Source organism: Rutidosis leptorrhynchoides, chromosome 8 (genome assembly GCF_046630445.1).
Source record: "Rutidosis leptorrhynchoides isolate AG116_Rl617_1_P2 chromosome 8, CSIRO_AGI_Rlap_v1, whole genome shotgun sequence".
In the NCBI taxonomy this organism is placed as follows: domain Eukaryota; kingdom Viridiplantae; phylum Streptophyta; class Magnoliopsida; order Asterales; family Asteraceae; genus Rutidosis; species Rutidosis leptorrhynchoides.
In genome coordinates, this window is record NC_092340.1 from 271983475 (window position 1) to 272003467 (window position 19993).

The following is a 19993-nucleotide window of genomic DNA, read 5'->3' on the forward strand; positions in this document are numbered from 1 at the left end:
TAATAATAATAATAGCTTTAATAATATTATTAATTTTCAAAAATAATAATAAGTATTTGTCATAAACTTAATCATACTTTTCCTAATAATCAAAATCATATCATTAACCTATTTTGAATCATGAACTTAATCCTTTATTTTATTTTTAATCCTAACCTTAACATTTTAATAACATTAATAACTAGATATATTTCGGACCGCGCGTTGCTACAGTTGCATTTTGATATACGTTGTTTGGTACATGTTTGTAGTATCGGATGATATTTATGTATAAAATGACTACGTATGTTTATGCATAATATTATCAGAATAAGTCCGCAAAATAGTTATGTGTAGACATAGTTTATGTTATTTAGTCTATTGTCTACTACTTATTACATACATACCTAATGTTGTACATTTTTAATTTCTGAAAGTAACGTTTTTTTTTTTTTTTTTTTTTTTTTTTTTTTGCTGATTATTTCTCTTATTTATTTCTATCAAAATCAAATACCGGCATCATGACGCATTATAGTGTTTTATTTGATTATCTCCAAGGAAACAACATACCTAATGGATTGTGCGCTACGGCAGAACATTATAACATTTTTTTTAAACTAATTTTGAGGAAGAATTGAGAAAAATATCGCGAAAAGGGAGGCAGGAGGACTCGAACCCACATATTTTCACTTAGCAAGTGATGAACTTACCACTTGTTCCAAGCCATGCACTTTATATAATTAGGCGAGTTTATTATATATATAATAAATAAAATGTTTCCCTTTATAAAAATGTCCGTCGTTTTGTTCGTAAAATTATTTCGAGCTGAACGGTGATGACTGAGAAATCTAACTCCCGGCGAACAAAAAGATAAATACCTTTAAAAAATTGGATGGGTTTTATTTTGAAACTTACATTTTATCCCCCAAATTTATAAGAAATAACAATAGCACAGGAGCTGAATGTGTAATATGGTAATAATTATGGGAGCCAAATATGTGACATGTCATTGTATTTGTCAATTGAAATTGAGAGTTGTCGTTTTGTAATACTTAAACTACCAAAATGGAGGTGTCAAATAGTATATATAGAATAATAATAATAATAATAATAATAATAATAATAATAATAATAATAATAATAATAATAATAATAATAATAATAATAATAATAATAATAATAATAATAATAATAATGAGTAATAAGTAAACTACCTCAAAGAAGTAGTCCTTAAAAAAATGCCCAAGTTCGGGTTTGAACCCGCGATCTTTTGCTTAAACACCCACCCCCTAACCATTGATCCATCTGTTTCTTTCTTGAAATATTTTGCACGCTTAATTATTTAACCTATACTAACTGTGTATCATCTTCCTAGTATCATCATCTTGATCAACATCTTATATATCATTATCACCACACACCGTTATCATCATTCTCGTCCATCATTAATATCATGTATCATGTTTTCGGCCCAACAGAGAGTATACGGCCCAAGCAGTCCATTTAGATATAGGGAAGCCCAATTCTTTTGCAATCCATCAACAAACCCAAATAACAAATCCATATAAGGTTAAGTAGCCCAATGGTTGTTTTTTAAATAAAAAAAATATTCGAAGCAGGATAGGATTGAACCCCTGACCACTCGTTCACAAACATCACACTCAACCACTAAACTATCAATTGCTTTCTTATTTGATTAACAACTTAATTTGTTTTAAACTATAACTGCCTGATGTTTTTTCAAAACCCATTTAACATCTTTATTCCTAATCGTTATCATCATCAAATCACCCGTTATCATCATACCCTAATTATAATCAGGGTCATTAACTTAATTATCATCACCATCTCTTCATTGTTTACTATACCTAATACTAGTCCAACAGGAACGGAACTGGGTCACTGTGACGATCACTCCAAATCCATATGGATGAACACGTCATTCATCTATTTCATTGCGAGGTATTTGACCTCTATATGATACGTTTTGTAAACATTGTATTCTTTTGATAAGGCACACCATAAATGAATATTTAAATCAAAGGTTTTCGACATCTGATGATTTCTACATATAGACAATCACCGTAAATAATAATTTACAATAGTACTTCAGTTGAAAATGCAGTCAAAATAAGATACATGGTGATGATTTGGTGAATGCAACGTTTTCTTGAAAAATATGCCATGTAAGACTCCATGCACATAGCTTGTCTAACATATAAGCAAACAGCGGAAGACTTCTAGGGAACCTAAGAATAAACATGCTAACAAGTGTCAATACAAAGGTTGGTGAGTTCATAGTTTTAATATTTCGTATAATCTGTATATAAAGGTGGATCACAAGATTTCAGTTGTTTCACCTGAAACGTTTATCAAAATATTCTACAAGATTGAGCACCCTAGTAACTAAGATTTAACGTCTATAATAAGTACCCCTGTTTTAACATACATGCAACCAACATGTACAATACAGGCAAACCGACGTGTACTAAACTCAAATAGCATACGTCTGTTTTATAGTTCAGGCTAGGGTTTCTATACCTGGAACAGACGGGGATGTCAAGCCCTATGGATCCATATACAACTACTCGCGCCCACCAGTTCTTATAACTGGCAGTTACTAGTTACCAAAGCTAAGGGATTTTCGGTTCAAACTCAGTGTAGAATTCAGTATGTACTTGTACACATTGCGTTTAAAATAAAGTGCATTTATTCTCAGCCCAAAAATGTATTGCAAAAGCAATTAAAAAGGGATCAATGAAACTCACCTTAGCAGCACATAAAGTTGTTCACCAAAATGTGATCGAAACTCGGAATACCCAAATAACCGTAGATCTCAACCTAGAGAACATATGTTGGTCAATAAATGGTTAACAAGCTAGGTATGGTCATAGTGTATCACAATCCTAATGCTCGAGATCGACATACAAAAGTTATCCAAAGTCGTTTCGAAAGGTCAATTTTGACAATAGTTCAACAAAACGAGACGTACCTTATATAAGGATTCATTTACTCGGTTGGTAATATTCAAAAATTCAATTTATCAATCTAACCAACAAGTTGTTTAAATATTAATTGCAGATTCAAAAGCAATTCCAATTAATGTCAATTATAATTCAGTTGACCATATCTTTTGTTTCGTTCATCGAAATTACGCGATTTCTAAATGAAAAGTTATTGATTTTTCGCCAGCTTTCCAAAAACATGTATATCATATACCTTTTACCAATAATATATGTATTTAATTCATGATTCATTATAAACTGATTAACGACGAAATTTAGCATACAAGCCTGTATAAATATATATACTCGAGCACTAGACATGGATACACAATTAATTTATAAAATATAAATGCTTATGTATTATTATTGTGATTCAATATTTCAGAAAAGTACGTAGACGTAACGGAGATGATAAACACTAGGTTTGACTTGTGAATATTACCCACGAATATTACCCCTAACCTCCATAGCTATAACCCATAGTTTCCTTAACTTTATCCCGCTCGAAAAACTTGTTTTGAAGTGACACGCTCATGACCTCGTCGTAGTATTTTATGTATAATATTAATTAATAATAATACTACTAATAGTATTAAAATTAATTATAATATTAATTAATTAATTAATTAATAATAATAATAATAATAATAATAATAATAATAATAATAATAATAATAATAATAATAATATATAAATATATATTACAGAGGGAGATAGATGGATTGGTGTGTGTGTCTCGAAGCAAAACGAATTCAATTTATAAACTTTTCCTGAAATCTGACCCCATGCGATCGCATGGGTTTTATGCCTATTTTCCATGCGATCGCATGGCCCCAAAATCCAGCTCACATTTTTTTTTTGTTTGTCGACATAATTATTAATAATATATATAATATATTTAATTTATATAATTACTTATATATTATATTAAATTCACATGCATAGTTAACTTGTAAATTTTGTTCCGATAAGTCGTACATTGTTACGCGACTTATGTCCCGGTTATGGTTTTTCGAGTGTCCCTTCGTACGCTGAGAAAACTTGTAACTTACATTCTGGGACACCTACCTTTGTCAAAATATAGCCTTAAATTATCCCTAAATTATACCACCCAAAGTATATCTTAAACTTTCGAGTATTTTGGTCATTTACTTCTATAAATCATTGTCTCGTTATTTATTAATATAATAGTATTTATCAAACGTTTCATAACCAAGTTAATATCTATTCTCAATATTTATAAACACGTTTTAAAATATGTATCGCAAGTTATTCATATAATTAATTCTTATCAGTTAATATTCCTTATTATTGTATGTGTCCAAATTACGTTATTTAAACAAATAATTCACCATTTATTCCGAATACCGTTAAAAATGAATGATTTCTCAAATCAACGTGGACCTCTCAACAGAGACACGTAATAATATCATAATTCTTAAGAGACTCAGTAAATATCTTTTACTAGAATCATTTGGCATAAACTTTTAACTCTGTAGTTAAATATATCAATCAGATAATCAAACCAATAATTTTAATGCACATTATCATATCCTCAACACTTTGTTACATTTTCAAGTTATAGTATATGTATCTATATATAATTGTTCACATTTCGTTGAGAACAATCAAAGGTTAATTGAACAGTTCAAAATTTTGAGATTTAACTTCATAGACTTTGTTTATCGTGTCGGAACCGTTAATCATACAAGATTAAGTTTAAATTTGGCCAGAATTTTTCGGGTCATCACAGTACCTACCCGTTAAAGAAATTTCATCCCAAAATTTGAGTGAGGTTGTCATGGCTAACAATAAAAATGTTTTTATGACGAATATGAGTCGATAAATAGAGTTTTATCACCGTTGAATAATATGGATAAAACAATCCAATTACTTGAAGCGTATGAGGGAAGTTATCATAATAAAGTGAAATAGAGAATAGAGATGCGTCTTATCTCTTGACGTAGTAATGATTGATTTCCAGAATTTAAGGAATAGAAAGTCTTCATAATCTAAATAAGATTTGATTCTTCGGGAATTAAGGAGATTAAGATCTTCTTTAATTATATGCGGTCATCTGTCTTGATTGCTCTGTCTGTTATTTTGCTATAAATTGACCTCTTCTGTTTCATTATTTTCACCACTCCTACATCTTCTTCCTCATTTCATACTTCCAAAAGATTGTGAAATGCTTCATCCAGTTTTGATTCTTGATATACTCCTAACTTTTATATCTGTCATTCTTCTTTTTCATCTACCACCAGAGGAAGTTACTTTCTTTTACCATTACCTTGGGGTTATAGTGTTTTTCATTCTCCCGTGTCTTTATATTGCTATACGCATTGATATACACGGTTTGTAAATTTCGGAGTTGTTATCGGGCTTATATTCTCCTTTTTATTTCAGAGCTCCATGCTTTCGATTTCTCTTCCCGACCTTATGTCAAGCAGATAATGGTCCAGAATTTGTAGGTATGAATTTCGGATGAACATAATTAATGTTCTAAGAAATAAATTGTAATGGCACGATCTTGATTTGTCAAATTACCAGAATATCTGGAAAAGACCGAATCATCAAGAAGTATATTTTCTTGATATATATAGAGATTATATAGAATGAAAGAGTTATGTAACATGGTTCATGATGAGGGTGTGATCTGTGAACCTTTATCACGTTCCATTAGAAACTCAGCATGACTTACTGTAATATAATCACGTTGATCAAGTGTCATTATATTATACTAATTCATGCTTCAGTTCCCAACACTACTTCAAAATATTCATATTTTAAATTCAAATTTTTCAGAATTTAGAAACTAACAGTCTCTGTTATGATGTAACACAGATAGCGTGAAGGAATGAATAATTTCAGATAGTCACGAAATTATCCTCAGAAATATTGAGGATATTTATAATGAAAGATATGATGATATCTTAGAATATTTAAGATAATGATGATGATGAAGAATATTGTCCGTAAAGGTTTTAGAGTAAGGAGTAAGATATTTTCTAAGGATTTCAGCAGACACTAAATCATTTGGATTCTTTGAAGGCAGGTTCAGTCTTTGTGATTTATCCACAGCCTCCTTCATACTTTGCTCAATCCGTTTTCCAGTTCCAAACCTTCTCTTTATCTCAGCTTTACCACCATACCATTCTTTATCATCAAACTTTTGACTGTTAAAGTCGTTTACAGTTTTTGCTGCTTCATCAGCATTTTGAGAACTAGTTCGCAGTTCAGGGTGTTTTTCAGAAACTTCACATTCGAAGTATGTAAGTCCAGGAGGTAGACGTTATATGTACTCATATAACTGTTGGCGTAGACGTGCTGCAAGATTTCAAAATACTGATTGCTAATTCCCAATAATTCGTATGACCATTATTGTTACTAGATGTGGATGAGTACATGATAGGGTTTCAATGAGTATAAGGATTTTTTTTGGAAGGTCAAGGATAAATAAAATTGTTGGTAAATTTACTGCTAATGTGGTGGAACATGAAAGGTTCCCCAGTAACAAGAACGTATATGTCAAGGTTACAATAAGGCTAATCTGAAAAATCAAAGTTGACTAGTTGAAAGTGTGATAAAACTGGATACTTTGAAAAGGATGGAAAGATTATTTTCGATATTAACAACGCTAAAGGATCTTGCACAGTTTTGAAGTCAAAGTATAGCTTTGAAAGATGTAGAGATCTAAGAATGATGTTACTGGTTCAGAGTTACGACTTGGATTCTGATTCGTCAATATCAGAATATGTAATTAAACTTGTATGAAAACGATTGTATATCGTTGTGAAGATAGTGAGTATAGTTAATGATTTTTGAATCAAAATTGAAGAATGTACAATGTAACATATTAATTGTGAACTTATATATTTTTCGAGTATTACCTACCCGTTAAAGATTTCACAATTAATATTTTGTACAAAAGAATTTTCATTACAGTCTTTATGAAAATATCTGTATGTATATTTTCTTCGGATGTAATTCGGATTTAATGAGTTAATATCATATTAAGCTCATTTGATTTTTGGCTTGACTTAGAAATGAATAATCTCTAAAATATTAAAGATTACATAATCTTGCGGAGTATTAATGAAATCAATACTTCATTATTTATTCTTATTCCTTAGTGAAGGATGTTGGTGCTCATAGTACTCTCGCTAACTTTTCAAGGTACAAATGATGTTGTCTAGAAAGTTTCGAGGGTACCGAAGATGAAAGTGTAAAATCAGACATGTTATTGAATAATACACTTGATTTATTATGAAATGAAATTCATTGAATTTGAAACAAAGATTGTAGTTAACGATGATTAAGTTGCTAACGAAGAATGTACATCATAACATATTATTACTATGAATTAACTGAGTAGTTAAGTTCCATACATAATAGCTTAGTACAGAAAGATTTATTATAGTTTTAAAAATTTATATATATAAGATATACATATAAATTCTTCAGAAGGAATGAGTTAATATTTCATAACTCGTTGATACAATATACGCGTTATTGACTCGTAATGATTTTCCACGGTGCTTTCTTGAACTGACAGAGCTTATGATGTTAGAGGTGCTACTGAATCTGACGATGTTGACAGCACTGACTGTTCTGGTGAGGCTGACGGTGTTGTTGATGTTGTGGTATAACAAGTTTAGCTTGTAAATCATACACCATTCTGATCAGGGTTTCTACTCTATCGGATTTATGGTTAAGGCTAGAATAGATAATCTCTATGACTTTAGAGATTACATAATCACTGCAGAATGTTTCTCCGATGAAGTTATGAATCCATACTTCATCGTTTGTTGTTGTTGATACTCCTTGGTATCTATAGTGCGTATGATGTTGATATCCGAGGTACAGTTTGTGATGTTGAGGCGTGTGATGCGGATGTGGTTGTTGGTGGTGGTAATGATCCTGTTGGTGTTGATGATGGTGATATTGGTTATGCTACTGATGCTGCTACTGGTGTTTGTAACCTTCGCACTATATTCTCTAAAGTCACTACCCGAGCGCGAAGCTCGTTGACTTCTTCTATTATACCGGGATGATCGGTTCCGACGAGCGGATAAATAAGATCTAAAATTCGATGTAGTATATAATCATGATGAGAAACTCTGGAAATGAGAGAGAAAATGGTATTACGAACAGGTTCGCCGGTAAGTGCTTCAGGTTCTTCGCCAAGAGGGAAATTTGGTGGATGGAAGGGATCACCTTCTTCCTGTCTCCAATGATTGAGGAGGCTACGAACCCATCCCCAATCCATCCAGAATAGATTATGGCTAATTGGTTGATCCATTCCGGTTACACTACCTTCGGAGTTTGAGTGAAAATCCATATCGGAATAGCTGTCAGCATCTGAGGAATTCGAACTAGATGCGGAATTCATCTTACACGGTTTGGATAAAGGATTTTTGATATAAATTGATTTTTGGATATCGGATGATATTCTAATTACATAGAATACCTATATATAATACAAGGGGTTCGTAAATTACGGAGGAACTTTTCGAAAGCTGTCAGGTAAAGTTTACAGTAACATATACGCTGAGATATAAATTAGCAGATACACTAAGATACGAATTTTGTCTATATACTATTCATGCAATCAATGCAGTAAAACGTGTCTTTGACTAGAAATGATAAGCAGGTAATTTCCAACAAGAAATGATAAGTAAAACTTATGACATGCAGACACAGTCGAAGTCCAGACTTACGAATGCATCCTAACATCTATCAGTTAGACACATTAATGCAAGACCTGATTCGCTACGACCAACGCTCTGATACCAACTGTGACGATCGCTCCAAATCCATATGGACGAACACGTCATTCATCTATTTCATTGCGAGGTATTTGACCTCTATATGATACGTTTTGTAAACATTGCATTCTTTTGAAAAGGCACACCATAAATGAATATTTAAATCAAAGGTTTTCGACATCTGATGATTTCTACATATAGACAATCACCGTAAATAATAATTTACAATAGTACTTCCGTTGACAATGCAGTCAAAATAAGATACATGGTGATGATTTGGTGAATGCAACGTTTCCTTGAAAAATATGCCATGTAAGACTCCATGCACATAGCTTGTCTAACATATAAGCAAACAGCGGAAGACTTCTAGGGAACCTGAGAATAAACATGCTAACAAGTGTCAACACAAAGGTTGGTGAGTTCATAGTTTTAATGTTTCGTATAATCTGTATATAAAGGTGGATCACAAGATTTCAGTTGTTTCACCTGAAACGTTTATCAAAAGATTCTACAAGATTGAGCACCCTGGTAACTAAGCTTTAACGTCTATAATAAGTACCCCTGTTTTAACATACATGCAACCAACATGTACAATACACGCAAACCAACGTGTACTAAACTCAAATAGCATACGTCTGTTTTATAGTTCAGGCTAGGGTTTCTATACCTGGAACAGACGGGGATGTCAAGCCCTATGGATCCATATACAACTACTCGCGCCCACCAGTTCTTATAACTGGCAGTTACTAGTTACCAAAGCTAAGGGATTTTCGGTTCAAACTCAGTGTAGAATTCAGTATGTACTTGTATCCATTGCGTTTAAAATAAAGTGCATGTATTCTCAGCCCAAAAATGTATTGCAAAAGCAATTAAAAAGGGATCAATGAAACTCACCTTAGCAGCACATAAAGTTGTTCACCAAAATGTGATCGAAACTCGGAATACCCAAATAACCGTAGATCTCAACCTAGAGAACATATGTTGGTCAATAAATGTTTAACAAGCTAGGTATGGTCATAGTGTATCACAATCCTAATGCTCGAGATCGACATACAAAAGTTATCCAAAGTCGTTTCGAAAGGTCAATTTTGATAATAGTTCAACAAAACGAGACGTAACTCATATAAGGATTCATTTACTCGGTTGGTAATATTCAAAAATTCAATTTATCAATCTTACCAACAAGTTGTTTAAATATTAATTGCAGATTCAAAAGCAATTCCAATTAACGTCAATTATAATTCAGTTGACCATATCTTTTGTTTCGTTCATCGAAATTACGCGATTTCTAAATGAAAAGTTATTGATTTTTCGCCAGCTTTCCAAAAACATGTATATCATATACCTTTTACCAATAATATATGTATTTATTTCGTGATTCATTATAAACTATTTAACGACGAAATTTAGCATACAAGCCTGTATAAATATATATACTCGAGCACTAGACATGGATACACAATTAATTTATAAAATATAAAATATAAATGCTTACGTATTATTATTGTGATTTAATATTTCAGAAAAGTACGTAGACGTAATGGAGATGATAAACACTAGGTTTGACTTGTGAATATTACCCACGAATATTACCCCTAACCTCCATAGCTATAACCCACAGTATCCTTAGCTTTATCCCGCTCGAAAAACTTGTTTTGAAGTGACACACTCATGACCTCGTCGTAGTATTTTATGTATAATATTAATTAATAATAATACTACTAATAGTATTAAAATTAATTATAATATTAATTAATTAATTAATAATAATAATAATAATAATAATAATAATAATATATAAATATATATTACAGAGGGAGATAGATGGATTGGTGTGTGTGTCTCAAAGCAAAACGAATTCAATATATAAACTTTTCCTGAAATCTGACCCCATGCGATCGCATGGGTTTTATGCCTATTTTCCATGCGATCGCCTGGTCCCAAAATCCAGCTCACATTTTTTTGTATTTTTGTTTGTCGACATAATTATTAATAATATATATAATATATTTAATTTATATAATTAATTATATATTATATTAAATTCACATGCATAGTTAACTTGTAATTTTTGTTCCGATAATTCGTACGTTGTTACGTGACTTATGTCCCGGTTCCGGTTTTTCGAGTGTCCCTTCGTACGCTGAGAAAACTTGTAATTTACATTCTGGGACACGTACCTTTCTCAAAATATAGCCTTAAATTATCCCTAAATTATACCACCCAAAGTATATCTTAAACTTTCGAGTATTTTGGTCATTTACTTCTATAAATCATTGTCTCGTTATTTATTAATATAATAGTATTTATCAAACGTTTCATAACCAAGTTAATATCTATTCTCAATATTTATAAACACATTTTAAAATACGTATCACAAGTTATTCATATAATTAATTCTTATCAGTTAATATTCCTTATTATTGTATGTGTCCAAATTGCGTTATTTAAACAAATAATTCACCATTTATTCCGAATACCGTTAAAAATGAATGATTTCTCAAATCAACGTGGACCTCTCAACAGAGACACGTAATAATATCATAATTTTTAAGAGACTCAGTAAATATCTTTTACTAGAATCATTTGGCATAAACTTTTAACTCTGTAGTTAAATATATCAATCAGATAATCAAACCAATAAGTTTAATGCACAGTATCATATCCTCAACACTTTGTTACATTTTCAAGTTATAGTATATGTATCTATATATAATTGTTCACGTTTCATTGAGAACAATCGAAGGTTAATTGAACAGTTCAAAATTTTGAGATTTAACTTCATACACTTGGTTTATCGTGTCGGAACCGTTAGTCATACAAGATTAAGTTTAAATTTGGCCAGAATTTTCCGGGTCATCACAGTCACAGCCCACTAACATAAACACGGCCCACGTAGTAAAAATTAGCCCAACATTAACCTGTATGTACTCGATTCAGTTTAGGTTAGGAAACAGAAGCTAAAGTTTGTAAAGATTCCTGTGTATTTTAAATATCCAAAGAATCAAAACCACTAACTTTTTAAGTGGACATCTGGAAACCATTATTATGTTTATCCTATAATCTATATCCATAACCCCTAGATAATATGCTCAACACAATACTAAATTAAATAATACTCTGTAATATACTTTTATCTTTTAAAAGCAACTCAAGTGGTTTATGTTATTTATAATTGTCGGCCACTTCAATTATAACCACATGATATCAGCTAATCCATAATCCTTTTCGTAGACAGTTGGAGCTTCACTATCTTTCATGTTAATTTCAACATAACAGATTAGAAACAGAAAGTGATTAGGCAGCAAAACATACAGGTGTGTGCTCCGGTGACTTGTGGTGGTTTGACCTTCATAACAGAAACATATTGCAGCTACAGCAATAGCAGTGACTTTGTGATGGTGGTGGTTAATGGTTTACAAAGAAGAAGAAAGTGGAGAGAGAGAGAGAGAGAGGGGAGAGAGGGAGAAAAGGGTGACATTGAAACTGAAACACGTTTATAGCAGTAGCAATGTGACGGTGGTAGGGTTATTGTACATGGTGGAAGAGGGTAGTCATTTGTGGCTCGAGGTGGTGTTTCACGGTTTGTAAGTGGTGGCGGGTTTGAGGTGTTGATCAGAAAAAAAATATAAGTAGCAAGTGGTGGCGTGGTGGTTTCCATCGAGGAACAAAAGTAAAGAAAAAAAATGATGGCGAATGTGATATTGGAAGGTGGGTGTCCGGTTATGGTGTCGTGGTGATCAAGGTGGTTTATGGTTTGTGTTGGAGAGGTGGTGGTTGCAATATGGGTAATGAAGGGTATGGCTCTGTTGGCCTATGCAACATAGTCCCACATTCTATCCATGGAAGAAACTAGGATGGTAGGGACTTGAATACCAAGTCGATCAAACTTTGAAATTATAAGGTGGAGGGCGAGAAGTGGTCTTATGGTTAATAGTTTTCGAATAACAGAAAAGAAAAACAAACATATGTATCAACAATTGTATTTGATGTGGTTATTATTTCGTGATGGTGTTGGTGATCAAAGAAAACAAAAAACATTGAACAAGGGTTTTGATGGTTGTTGTTGTAGTGGTTGTTCATGGTGTATCTAATCAAAAATAGAAATAGTAAACTTACAGTAGCGGCTTTGAACAACAATGGGTTTCAAGGTGGTGACTCTCGGTGATCGTATATGAGTGTGGTGGGTTTATGGTGAAGGTGGCGGGTTTTTCCTGGGTTATTCTTGTTTGTATATAATGTGAGAAAGAGGTGATTGTTTGTGTGAGTTTTGTGAATGGTGATAAATGGTGAGAGTGGTGAGATTGAGGTGGTGTAAGTTTGGAGATGAAATATGAATGTCCTTCCTCATTCCCTTGCAACGGTTGCATATATAATACATATATATTGACTTATTAAGTCAATAATTAACTACAGTAATCCTAGCACACAAATATCAATTTAATCTATGTCGACATGTTTTAACTATTATACTTGATAAGATAGGAAACGGAAAGGCAAGAAACAAACACAGTATTTAATTAAAAATTATATAGTTAAATTAAACGTGCATCTAACTAAAATATCTTACCGACAGTTTTCACGGACTATTATTTCGTACCCCGTTGTTAAATTAGTGGTGGATAAAAATCTTTCAGAAAAATCCCAAATTTTTAAATTAAATTCCTTTATTTAATTCAGTCATTATGGTATAAAATTCGATCATTAATTTATTAAATAAAAATTACATCAACTGTCCCGCTCGATTCTGAGTAAAATATAAAAAGTGCTAAAATTTAATAACTAGATCCTAAATACATATTTAATAGGTCTATAAATTATATAACTCATTTTCAGATCATCGTTTATTTAAAATCATATAAGTTCGAATTTAACTTGCTTAATATCAATTAGAACGTCAAACGAGTATTACAATCATTTAATATTTATTTTTAATATACTTTATTTATACATATAGATAATAATTATTATAATATCTTATTTTTATTTTAATTTACATAATTAATTTTTAATAACAACAACATAATATTTCCAATTATTATCTATATAAATATATATACACATATCTATTTACAATAGTGGTTCGTGAATCGTTGGGAATGGTCGAATGTCAATTGAATATATGAAATAGTTCAAAATTTTTGAGACTCAACCTAATAGACTTTTCTTATCGTGTCAAAAATATTAAATCGTATCGAGAGTTTGGTTTAAAATTAGTCGAAATTTTTCGGGTCATTACACAGAGGGCCGACCAGAAAATATTGAAAATGTTAAATGTGATTCATTTATTGGTCCAGAGGGTCTACCAGAAAAGATTAAAAAATAAAAAGATGTTAATTAAGATGATGGTGCACTTCTCGAGGACACAAAAGCATGTGATGGTTTTACTTTTACTTTTTCAAATGTCATTTCTCCTGTTGAATCAATTATGTGTGGAGAAGGTATTGAGGAAAAGAATAGCACGCCTGATGTTATCGAGGAAAAGAATTGCACACGTGAGTCTGTTGAACTTAATTTGTCCTCTTGTTCAACATATATCGCGGTAGCTCGTTTTCGTGATAAAAGGAAAAAAGTTCATCCATTGATTAAAAGTCATTTTATTAAACATGTGTGGGGTAGAAGAAATATGAAGCGTAACCGACGTCGGGATAATTTTTGATGGAATGAAAGATATTTTATTGAGAATGTGATGAATGATTCGGAAGAGAATATTGACTGTTGCTCATGCTGCTCTTCATGTGCGTCATTGGACTCTAATGTCCTCGTGTTTGTATGTCCACTATAGTTTCACTATAGTTTGTGTGTCTACTATAGTTTCACGTTTATGGTTGTGTGTATGTCTTAATTGTGCGGTTGTGTGTTGTCTCGTGCCCTATCTAGCTCCTTGCTAGTTTTTATCTCGTGTACTTTTTATATTTTTAATAAACTACTTGCCTTTAAAAAAAAAAAATGCACGTTGTGGTGAATAACTCAACAGATGCACACATGTAATTGATAATGATGTAGAGGCAAAGTTCTTAAACAAGGCGGCGTAAGTTTAAAAGTCATTGAGCTGATTCATTTTTGGCCTCCCCAAAAAGAAATCTCAAGTTCCGCCACTAACGTTGTTTTCGTTTTCTGAAGCGCTGCTCCCTTATAAATAATTATCCATTAATATTAATAAAATTCCTTTCCTGCCTTTAAAAAAATAGAAACACCTTTGACAATCCGAGACTTAAAAGAATAAGGTAGTTGATAAGTTGATGTATATGCATAACTTATATGAACAGTCCAAATTGGCAACAACTGGTATAAATAATTTTGAATCAAATATGTCTCCAAAATTCTCTCAAAAATTCAAACCCACCTATCCAAATTCTATCCCAATTTACACCCATTCTTTCCAAAATCATCAATCAACTTCTGAATCAAACCCTAAGCAACACAATCATCCAAGATTCACAGCAAAATCTTCCTTATTTTTAGGAAATCTCTCACGGTTTTCTACCCTATCGACGATCCAAAATTTATTCCAAGAGTATGGCACAATTCAAGGAATCTCTTGGAAAAAAGACCGTTCTTTCGCTTTTGTTAAATTTCAATTTACAGCCCAGGCATCTAATGCACTGATAATGCTAAAAACGAACATATATTTCATAGCATTATCCCTCAAGAAAGACAAGCTTTTAGTTGCAATTGTTCTATTTACAGGTGATATTCGTTTAAATAATAAAAGGTGAAGACAAAAGACAGATTCGACGAATTGAAGACGCAAACGACCAAAAGGCTCAAAAGCACAAAGTACAATCAAAGTGGTTCAAATTATTGATGAGAAACGTCTAAAAATTACAAGAGTACGAGCCGCAAAACGCAAAGTACAAGATATTAAATAGTATGAAAGGACGTTCAAAAATTCGGAATCGGGACCAGAGTTAACTCTCAACGCTCGACGCAACGGACTAAAAATTACAAGTCAACTATGCACATAAATATAATATAATATATAAATAATTCTTAAAATTATATATATATATATATATATATATATATATATATATATATATATATATATATATATATATATATATATATATATATATATATATATATATATATATATATATATATATATATATATATTATATATTAAAAACCGTCGGCAAACTAGGAGATAAACGATTGTGAGCTGGATTCCTAGGCCATGCGATCGCATGGCCAGAAGGCACAAATGCCATGCGATCGCATGGAGCAAAAAGGTTGGCAACATTTATAAATTTTGCAGTTTTCAGCCGATTTATGGACACCATTCATCAATCTCTCTCTCACAAATATATATATATATATATATATATATATATATATATATATATATATATATATATATATATATATATATATATATATATATTTAAAATTTTAATTTTAATTTAAGATTAATAATAATAATAAGGGTATGTTAGCGAATGTTGTAAGTGTGTAAGTCGAAATTCTGTCCGCGTAACGCTACGCTATTATTAATCATTGTAAGTTATGTTCAACCTTTTTAAATTAATGTCTCGTAGCTAAGTTATTATTATGCTTATTTAAGCCGTAATAATCATGATGTTGGACTAAAATATTAAAGACGGGGTAATTGGGCTTTGTACCATAATTGGGGTTTGGACAAAAGAATGACACTTGTGGAAATTAGACTATGGGCTATTAATGGGCTTTATATTTGTTTAATTGAATGATAGTTCGTTAATTTAATATAAAGATTTGCAATTAGACGTAATTATAAATAACCACATACACTCGATCGGACACGATGGGCGGGATATTTATAAGTACTAATAATCATTCATTTGACTGGACACGGGAGTGGATTAATAGTCAATGGACTCATTAAAACAGGGTTGGATTACATGCAAGGACACTTGGTGTAATTGATAATAAAGTATTAAAACCTTATTACAGTTTAAGTCCCCAATTAGTTGGAATATTTGACTTCGGATATAAGGATAATTTGACGAGGACACTCGCACTTTATATTTATGACTGATGGACTGTTATGGACAAAAACCAGATGGACATATCGAATAATCCAGGACAAAGGACAATTAACCCATGGTAATAAACTAAAATCAACACGTCAAACATCATGATTACAGAAGTTTAAATAAGCATAATTCCTTTATTTCATATTTCATCGCACTTTTATTTACTGTCATTTTATTTAAATGCACTTTTAATTATCGTACTTTTTAATTATCGCAATTTTATTTATTGTCATTTTATTTACGCACTTTAATTTATCGCACTTTAATTATTGTCATTTACTTTACGCTTTAAATTAAGTTATATTTATTTTTTACATTAGGTTTTAACTGCGACTAAAGTTTTAAAATCGACAAACCGGTCATTAAACGGTAAAAACCCTCTTTTATAATAATAATACTACTTATATTTATATATATATTTATATACAAATATAATTTTTAAAAATAAAGCGTTAAACTTGGCTAGTTCCCTGTGGATGAACCGGACTTACTAAAAACTACACTACTGTACGATTAGGTACACTGCCTATAAGTGTTATAACAAGGTTTAAGTATATCCATTCAATAAATAAATAAATAACTTGTGTAAAATTGTATCGTATTTAATAGTATTTTGTAGTAAAAATATAACTATTTCGTATACACCTCTACGCACATCAAGTATTTTTGGCGCCGCTGCCGGGGACTGCTTAAACGCCGGAAGCGAAACGCTATATATATATATATATATATATATATATATATATATATATATATATATATATATATATATATATATATATATATATATATATATATATATATATATATATATATATATATATATATATAATTAGTTTACTTTTGTAAAAATACGTTTTAAAAATAAAAAAATATAAAAAGAAAAACAAAATATATATATTTTTAAGAATTGTTCAAAATATATAAATTATAAAATATTTCTATTTCTATTTTTAGTTTGTAAAAATATAAGTTTTTATTTAATTTATATAAATATTTTATATAAATATTAAACAGAAAAAAATATATAAAAGTACTCGGCCCGACACTGTAGCAGCCCAACAAGTGGCCTGGTATCCGACTTCATGCGACCGCATGGAATTATAACTTCGAAGTCATGCGATCGCATGACTTGATTTGACAGGCCTGGTACCTTAAGCTGATCGATTAGGGTTAGTTAATTTAATTATTATTATTATTATTATTAACCCTAATTAGGGTTTAGTTTATTTATTATTTAGTTTTAGTATATTTTGTATTTTTAGTTTAAATTTAGTTTTATTAATTTATAAAATTGATACTTTTATAAAATAAATAATATAAAAATAATTTTTTTTTAAATTGTATTTTTATAAACTTAATTTTTATTTTTATATTTTCGTATCTTTTTAGTCGTTTAATCATAAGTTGTATATTTTTCGCTCGTAATTAGTTTTAATATAGTTTTTGCCATAGTTATTTTTATTTCTAGATTTTTAGTCTTTGCCGTAAAATCCCTTAAGTGCTTTTTCTTTAGATTAAGACTTAAGCGCTTTAGAATTTCGCGACGCCTTTTTAAGATTTTAGTACTTTTTAAGTTATTGCCTTTTTGGATATAGTATTCCTTTTACGCTTTAATACTTTTAGACGCAACTTTTAATTCTTAAGTTTTTAGACTTTTAAATTTCGACGCGCTACGTTCTTTTTATTATTTTTCGACCTTTTATTTTTTGACGCACTCTTTTTCTTTCTTATTTCTCGACGCTCTAGTTTTTAGGACATAGAATTTTCTATTTCTTCTCTAAAATTTCTTTAAAATTTCGACGAAAAATTATTTTAAGTGGTTAAATTGATAGACATCCAAAATTTTCTGGTTCGTAGTAATAGTTGGATTTATTAGTGGCGAGTTGTGGGCTTCCGATTTAAAGGGTCCTGGCTACCTGCTGCATCTATTGGCTATTCGAAACGTGGGCAAAATCAGAAAAGTCTATTAATTTGATAACTTATATAATTTTTATCTTTTATAACTAATAGGATATTCAGTGAATGCACCGAGCAAAACGTTCACCACCTTTCATACGTTCACCACCTGTAACTCGATCAAGACATCTAGCCAATATTGTTGCCGTTGATTTTTCTTTAGAATCGTCATCCAGTCGACCAAGTACTCCAATTCAAATTTCCGATAATCCATTTTTTGAACCCGACCTAACAATCGAGAATCCGGAGGATACTCAGGGACAATTCAGAGATCCTGATGAAAGGACCTATTCATATACATTATAAACGATTCACAATAGTTTATTTCATCGCGAGGTATTTGACCTCTATATGATACATTTTACAAACATTGCATTCGTTTTTAAAAGACAAACTTTCTTTACATCGAAAATTGACAGGCATGCATACCATTTCATAATATATCAAACTATAGTTGACTTAATAATAATCTTGATGAACTCAACAACTCGAATGCAACGTTTTTCGAAATATGTCATGAATGACTCCAAATAATGTCTCTAAAATGAGCAAATGCACAGCGGAAGATTTCTTTAATACCTGAGAATAAACATGCTTTAAAGTATCAACCAAAAGGTTGGTGAGTTCATTAGTTTAACATAAATAATCATTTCCATCATTTTAATAGACCATAAGAATTTCATTTCCAGTTCTCATAAATATACGTCCCATGCATAGAGACAAAAATATCATTCATATGGATTGAACACCTTGTAAACGACATTAACAAGATGCATATAAGAATATCCCCTATCATTCTGGGAAATCCTTCGGACATGATATAAAACAACATCGAAGTACTAAAGCATCCGGTACTTTGGATGGGGTTCGTTAGGCCCAATAGATCTATCTTTAGGATTCGCGTCAATTAGTAGATCGGTTTACTAATTCTTAGGTTACCAAGCAAAAAGGGGCATATTCGGCTTCGATCATTCAACCATATAATGTAGTTTCGATTACTTGTGTCTATATCGTAAAACATTTATAAAAATTGCGCATGTATTCTCAGCCCAAAAAATATAAAAGGGTAAAAAAGCAAATGAAACTCACCTAATGTATTTTGTAGTAAAAATACACATGACTATATTGAACAATGCAGGGTTGGCCTCGGATTCACGAACCTATATCATTTGTATATATATTAAAACATATACTTGTAATCGAACAAATATATATATATATATATATATATATATATATATATATATATATATATATATATATA